The 7,989-nt window shown below is 50.0% G+C and overlaps 1 long non-coding RNA gene across 1 annotated transcript; it reads left to right on the forward strand.

Moving 5' to 3' along the window:
- The first annotated feature begins 440 nt into the window (after positions 1-440).
- LOC126644090 (uncharacterized) lies at positions 441-4,763 on the forward strand. The gene is made up of 2 exons (XR_007629856.1): positions 441-747; positions 4,275-4,763. It is a non-coding gene; the product is annotated as an uncharacterized LOC126644090 (long non-coding RNA).
- The last annotated feature ends 3,226 nt before the right edge of the window (positions 4,764-7,989 follow it).

A 7,989-nucleotide genomic window follows, 5' to 3' on the forward strand; every position in this document is an offset into this window, starting at 1 on the left:
GACTGGGGTGTAGGGATGGCAATGGGATGGGAGGAGGAGGCTGGGGATGGGATGGGGAATGGGACTGGGGGTGGGGATGAGGATGGGGCTGCAGCTGGGGATGGGGTGTGGGGATGGAAATGGGGATTGGGATGAAGATGGGAATGGGATTGGGGGGGATGAGGTGGGGGAATGGGACTAGGGGTGAGGATGAGAATGGGGATGGAGGGTTGGAATGGGATGGGGGTGGGGATGAGAATCGGGACTGGGATGCAGATGGGAATGGGAATGGGGTGTGGGGATGGGGATAGGGTGTGGGAGTGGGACTGGGGATGAGGATGGGAATGGGGATGGGGTGTGGGATGGGTCTCTGGATGGGAATGAGGGTGGAGTGTGGGTATGGGCTGTAGGGATGGGGCTGGGGTATGGAGATGGGGAGGGGGCTGGGGTGTGGGGCCTGAGGGTGGGAGTGCTCATCCAGTGGGAGCCATGCCAGAGCACCAGCAGCAGCCAAGGAAGGGGGGAAACGGTGGGATTTTCCCAGTGATACATTCACAGAGCTCAGACACTGCAGCCAGATCACCTTCTGGGAGCTCTTGGGTGAAACAAAACCAAGCTCTGTAGCTCAGCTCTTGTGCTGGTGCTTCACGATGGACTCTGTACATCACAAGTGACAGATGGACTTTTCTTTTTAATTAGGACCTGCTGCACAGGATGAGCTGGGATACAAAGCAGATTTGCCATCTTCCTTCCTCCTGGGGGTGCCAGGTATGGAAACAAGTCAGGAGGCTCCACATCTGGCATCGACACCTGAGCCTCGAGGTTGTTTATGCTCATGGGGTTGTTCAGCCTGGAGGAGAGAAGGCTCAGGAGAGACCTCACTGCAGCCTTTCAGTGCTTAAAAGGGGTTATAAAAATCATAGAATCATAGAATCATAGAATAGATTGGGTTGGAAAAGACCTCCAAGATCATCAAGTCCAACCCCTGATCCAACTCTAATTACTATATCATGGCACTAAGGGCCATGTCCAATCTCTTTTTAAAAACTTCCAGGGATGGTGAATCCACCACCTCTCTGGGCAGGCCATTCCAATGCCTGATCACCCTCTCTGTAAAGAATTTCTTCCTAAATGTGGCAGAGCAGCTTTTTACGTGGTCAGATAGAGATAGGACAAGGGGGAATGGTTTGAAATCAGAAGAGGAGAGATTTAGATTAGATTTTGGAAGGGAATTGTTGGGTGGGAGGGTGGGGAGGCTCTGGCACAGGTTGCCCAGAGAAGCTGTGGCTGCCCCTGGATCCTTGGAAGTGTCCAAGGGCAAGTTTGACAGAGTTTGGAGCAACCTGGGATGGTGGAAGGTGTCCCTGCCCATGGCAGAGGGTGGGACTGGATGATCTTTAATGATCTTTTCCAACCCAAATCACTCTGATACAGTTCTGTGATTCCCACTCTCCCAGGACATTCATCTGAAAAACAGCAGAATAAAAATAATAACCAATAAATCATTATTGAAGATGGGAGCTCTGAGTTCCAAAAGTCTTGACACAGAGACATTATCTGCTGTTATACAGCTTCCACTGCTCAGGAAAACATCACACTGCTGCAAGTCTGTGTCCTTTCATAACCTGATTCCATCGCTCCTGAGGGTTTCTTTGGATTCTTCCCGTTGGGGAAAAGGATGTTTTTGGGATGCTGGGGAACAGCAATAGATGAGCTCGATTGCAAAGTCTTCTTGCAGCCATGCAGGAGGTGTTTTGGTGTATTTTGATCTCGCTCACCCTGCCTTTGAAGGGAACAGCTCCCTCTTTGCTGTCACCACCTGAAGTGGCTTGGTAGGTTTTTCCCTCTGGTTTTTGGACCTTTCTTAGGAAGCTGGTGAAGTTCACAATACAGTGGGTAGGACAAACTACAGAGCAGTTGCTGCATCTGTACTCCCATTTGTGTTATAGAATCAAAGAATGGTTGGGGTTGGAAGGGACATTAAAGCTCATCCAGTTCCAACCCCATGGGCAGGGACACCTTCCACTATCCCAGGTCGCTCCAAGCCCTGTCCAGCCTGGCCTTGGACACTTCCCTGTTGAAGGCTGAATCCAAACAATTATAAGGAACAAATATTTCCATCTACATCAGCTGTGATCTGCCCAGTGGTGCAGGAGAGACACAAAAGGCTGATTTTTCTTTTGCCACGGCTCCAGCTGTGAGAAATGTGAACAATGAAGCCCAGAGCAACACTGAACTTCCAAGGAAAACAAGGTTATGTGCAGACAGGCTTGAGCCAGATAAGCTGAGATGATCTGGATCCCATATGAGAAGCTCTGCAGGGAATTTGAAGCCATTCTTGGCTTCCATTTTGAAGTAGAAAATCCTTATGTCAGAGTAAAACTGTAGACTAAAGAGTGGACTGAGTATCTGGGGCAAAGAAAATAATCATAATAACTGCAAATTCACTCCTTGTGGGGGTAAGAAAGAGGCAGGGTGCTCACCCACTCAGGAAAACGTGATTTTTTTGCCTGACCTCCTGTTTGAACCATCATGCCAACCACGAAACAAAGGACTGCTTTATCAGATTGCTTGCCATCAGGATTTCCTGAGGACTGGATGATCCCAGGCATGACTAGGAAAGACCAGAGCATGGCAAATACTGAGACTTGCCCTAAAGGGTGTAAATGAAACTAGAAGAAAACACACTGACATGGAAAACCCCTTGACAGCTCTCTGGGTGAATACGAGTTGGCATCTGATGGTTGTGTTAAAATAGACATAATAAGCTTGGTGGAGCTCAGATGTCTTCCCCAATACTTCCTGAGCAAGCAGGAGGGCTGGACACAAACCCTGGGCTTTAAAAGGCCACAGTGTGATTCCCAGGTAAATAATTGTGAATTACCCAGCTGACATCACATAGATCTGCTTAAAAGGAAAGGTACACCCAGGTCTGAAAGAGGAGGCTCTGACAGCCTGTGTGCATTTCACAAGCTCTTATTTATGGTACGGGGGTGCACCTTGTGCGTGTCTGAATAGTGGAGTTAAACCACTGCTGTGTGTCTGAGGGCAGGGTTAGAGTAGAGATTAGGAAGAAATTCTTCCCTACAGCTTCTCACCTCCAACTCTTGTAACTGTGGTAAGAGCTACTTCGACTCCTGGAGCGATCCCTGCTGTGCCACCCTCTGCTCCTGCTTCTCGAGTAGCTTCTTGACCTGCAGTGAGCAATAGGACAGAACAGAACTGAAGAGGAAGCAAAAAAAAAAAAGTTAGAAATCTTTATCTTTTAAGCTAAATATTTATTCCATGCTTGCCATTAAGTTGCTCACGGGGCTGGAGCACCTCTGAGAGCTGGGGGTGTTGAGCCAGGGGAAGAGAAGGTTCCAAGGACACCTTAGAGCCCCTTCCAGAGTCTAAAGGGGCTCCAGGAGAGCTGGAGAGGGACTGGGGACAAGGGATGGAGGGACAGGACAAGGGGGAATGGCTTCCCATTTCCAGAGGGCAGGGATGGGATATTGGGAAGGAATTCCTGGCTGGGAGGGTGGGGAGGCCCTGGCACAGGTTGCCCAGAGAAGCTGTGGCTGCCCCTGGATCCCTGGAAGTGCCCAAGGCCAGGTTGGACAGGGCTTGGAGCAACCTGGGATGAGTGGAAGGTGTCCCTGCCCATGGCAGGGGGTGGGACAAGATGGTTTTCAAGGTTCCTTCCAAAACCATTGTTGGATTCTATGATCTTAGATATGCAAACAGCAAGTCCAAAGCCTCAGCAAAACGGGGAAACAATGTAAGATTAAAACCTTCTCGGCACGCTCAAATTAATACCTGTCCAGGAATCACAGCCTCAGTGAAAAGATGTTGGAGGAGATATCAGTCATTTTCTGAGTGGAGATTTGATCTTACCCCAGGCAGGTTGTAGGCAGGTGGGGCTTGGTCTCTTCTCCAGATAACAAGTGACAGGACCAGGGGAAATGACCTCAAATTGCACCAGGGGAGGTTTAGGTTGGATATTGGGAAAAATTTCCTCACCAAAAGTGTGGTCAGGCATCAGAACAGGCTGCCCAGGGGAGTAATGGAGTCTCCATCCCTGGGAGTGTTCCAAAGGCTGTGGATGTGGCACCTGGGGACATGGATTAGTGGGGGGAACAACGGCGGTGCTGGGTGAATGGTTGGACTCGATGATCTCAGAGGTCTTTTTTCCAACCTAAATGATTCCATGATTTTTTAGTGGATCATGGCAGTCCTCTGACAGTGGCTGGCAAGGCCAGGGAGCTCAAGGCCCTGGTCTGTAGCCAGTGTAGCAGCCACATTTCTCTTAGCAGGGTAATGGGCTGTCACGGGTCACGTCTCCAAACATTTTGTGTCACCACCACATCAGTGGAAGCCCCTGGCTGAGCTCAGCATTCCCACAGGAATGCTGGTCTCTGAATCACATCACTTCATTACCTCCCAAAACACCCATGATGGAGGAACACAGGAAGAAAAGCCTTAAATTTTCATTTCCTGGGAAATTGGGAAGTAGGTTTGTTAACCCCCAGAACAGCTTGTTTAATGTTGTAACAGGAGGTAAATCCTTCTATTTGCTCTGCATTATTACAGAAGAACATGTCATGATTTGTAATCTAAAGCCTCAATTTTGTGAGCATTTGATGAACACATGGGAGGTTTATTTGCCTGGCTGCTCTCCCTGAATTGAATACATCCCATTACACAGGTCTGAGAAGTGCAACACTGGCTTCTTTCAATGTTCTCAGGATATCAGGTTTGTTTTAATATGAGAAGAGTCATTAAATAATTATTCAGCTTTGTCATATTCATGTTAATGGTTTCTTTTAATGAATAAATCCTATCAGAAGGGCAAAGGGCAGGGATACTGATTCAGTATCCCTGAGGCACAAATAGTCCACTGCCCTGTTTCCAAAAGTGTCCATAAGCAGATGTCAAAGTGATACTCCCCCTAAACAACTTGAGCTTCCAACTACTTTCATCTCAAAGGATTTCATGACCCTGATGTGTTGTGCTTTTTTCCTGCTTGGTAATCCTCAAAAGATCTCTCTAAAATGCTGTCTGAATTTCCCTTTTAACCCAGGTTAAGTTTTTTCTACACCCCCAACCTGTGGCAGGGAGTTCCACAGCTCAGCTGTGCACAGCGTGAAAACCATCTCTTCTTCCTCTCTATTAATATGGAAATATGCAAATACACACTGGCCTCCTGGCATATGTTCCTTGGTTGGGTTTGTTGGGTTTTTTTTTTAAGTTCTGATTTTACCTCGAGTTCTCGTGTGTCTTTCCCACGATTTACATTCGGATTAATTTCCGCTGCTCCTACTGCTGGACTGCTGTACCCTGAGCAAACCTCTGGGCTCCCTCTCTTCTTCCACTCCCCGGCTCACATTCCAAGGACAAAGCAAGCAGAGGGATCCTCCAGGCAGCTCTTCCCGGCAGCTTTTCTCTTTCTGCCCAGGTTTCACGGGAGGTCAGGGTGGCACAGGTGGCGTGAGGTGTCCCCACGCCTCGCTGTTCGCCCCTGTCCCGCTCCGACACGGTGGTTTGGGTGGGGAGAGCTGGCAGACAGGTCAGAGAGGGGATGCACCCACTCCTCTCCCTGATCCCTGTCAGCTCCGTGCTCAGTTCACAGCAGAGCCCCAGGGCAGGTGGTGCAACCAAAGGAGGGGGCAGGAGCAGGTGAGAGTGTTTCAGTCAGGGCTGCTTTGAGGAGGTTTCACGTTACCTCCACCCCGCAGTCAAGCGGCAGCCCGGAATATTTTTATCAGCGGGGAGCCCCGAGCACTTTGACTTTTAAAAAAGCCTGACCAGCATAAGCAAGAAGGCAGATGTGCTTTTGGATAAATGCAGCCCCATCGCTGGGGTTTCGTTCTGCTCTCCACTTGCAGTCCGTGTGAAACAGGGACTGAAGGACACGATGCCTCTGGAAAGGGAATTAATAATCAATTAGACATTTATGCCGGCAAAGAATCCCACTATTTTAATACTGACACGAAGGGAATGGGAATAAGCTTTGACTTTTATTATATTACTCTGAGCTCCATCTTCCTCCTTCCCTCTGCCAGGAAGGACTGCAGGGCAGGGCAGGGCCAGACCTGCACCCCAGCTCAGGCAAGAGTTTGTGTTGAAACACAGCTCCTCAAGTTGAGGGTTGGAGGGTTCATGGGCAAAACCACCGAGCAGGAATTCTCAGGTTTCCATGGCACATCCAAGGTTGCAGCTGCCCTACGTCAGGGCTGACCCTGAGCACCGGCAGGAGGGGCAGGGAGGAGGTTGCAGAACCTGTTGGTGCACTCAGGGCTGTGACAGTCACCTCCTCTCCCATCACTGTTTGTCCCCACACCGCACAAAGGTCCTGCTTTGGAGAGGCAGGTGGTGTGAAATGCCTGGTGTGCAGACAACAGTGCTCACAGGCCAGGACTCACCTCGAGGTGTTCCAGGGCCACCAGCTCAGGGTGCAGCGCTGTGTGGATGCTCCCAACAGGCTCTGCCTTTGCTGGCATCAAAGCAGGGAGGCATCCATGAGGGCAGTGATGTGGCAATGTTTGTCTCCTGCACAGACCCTTCAAAGAGACACGAAGATGCTCCGAGGGCTGGAAACCCTCTGAGACAGGCTGGGAGAGCTGGGGGTGTTCCCCTGGGGAAGAGAAGGGTCCAGGGAACCTTCACGGCAGCCTTTATGTCATAGAATCACAGAATGGTTTGGATTGGAAGGGACCTTAAAGCCCATCCAGTTCCACCCCCTGCCATGGGCAGGGACACCTTCCACCATCCCAGGTTGCTCCAAGCCCTGTCCAACCTGGCCTTGGACACTTCCAGGGATGGGGCAGCCACAGCTTCTCTGGGCAACCTATGCCAGGGCCTCCCCACCCTCACAGGGAAGGATTTCTTCCTAATATCTCATCTAACTCTGCCTCACCCCAACCCTAATCCAAACCCAAGTGTGTCTCCCCACAGCAGGTCCTCCCACACTCACAGCACAGCAGAAGGACCCAAGGCTATGACTGAACTGTTATCAGAGCTCCCTCCAGCCCAGGCAGACACAACCCCTTCTTGAGGAGGCAGGGAGGAGTTTGTAGAGCTCAGTGGCACATGCAAAACCCCAGTGAAAGCCTCCTCTCACTCTGAACATCTTCCTGTCATGCTGTATTAACGTTTAAGACCCAGACACGGGCCAGGAGCTTCCCAAGCTGATCAGGACTTGGTGGAGTCCGTGAGGGAGCTGTTTGCAGGTTTGTTCTCAACACAGAGCCTCCCTCTCTCTGTTCTGGCTCCCCCTGTAAATCACAGCATCTTCAGGCTTTAAAAGTTGTCATTTGCTTGATACTGGAGAGCTTTGTTATTTCTTGGGAACAGGTCATTCAGCTCTGGATAAATGTTATGACAGCTCTCCCTCCAAAGAGATATAATTACTCCTCCTCCTCCTCAGGTAGTGCTGTGGCATCTGAAAAGCATTGGCAAGATGTAGTTTAAATGCTCAGGCATTTTTTTTAGCCCAGAAATAGGCTGATCAATTATACCCACACCTGTAAATAAAGAAGGGCAGGGTTCATCCTCTGGCCTGAGATCAGGGCTGCTGTTGATGTGGCTGAACCCTGCTCCTGTTCTTCCCCCAGGACAGGGTGGATTCCTCCTTCTGCTGCCCAGCAAGAGCTGCTGGCCCACGACCTTCTCAGCCCACGCCTGGGTCAGTCAGCAGATCCCAACACCACCCCAAAGCAATGCCAACAGCTGAGCAGTACAGACAGCCACGAAGCGTTCCCACCACTGCCTGACCATCCTCACTGCTTTAGGTACATCCCTCTAGTCCTTTGGGTAGGTACACACAGAATTCTTTGAAGAATTTGATCCTAAAAACTGTTTAATTTTCTCCTCTGATTCCCAGCTCAGAGAGGTGGAGTTTTAATTTGGCTGCCATCCCCAGGCTACTGACTTTTAGTTCCCCCTCAAATGACGAGTGATCAGACTCTATGGAGAAATAATGGGGAAAATCTGATCCCAAATGAGGTCAGATTGGATAATTTCCTCATC

Source organism: Myiozetetes cayanensis, unplaced genomic scaffold (genome assembly GCF_022539395.1).
Source record: "Myiozetetes cayanensis isolate MyiCay16 unplaced genomic scaffold, myiCay2020 scf1, whole genome shotgun sequence".
NCBI lineage: Eukaryota > Metazoa > Chordata > Aves > Passeriformes > Tyrannidae > Myiozetetes > Myiozetetes cayanensis.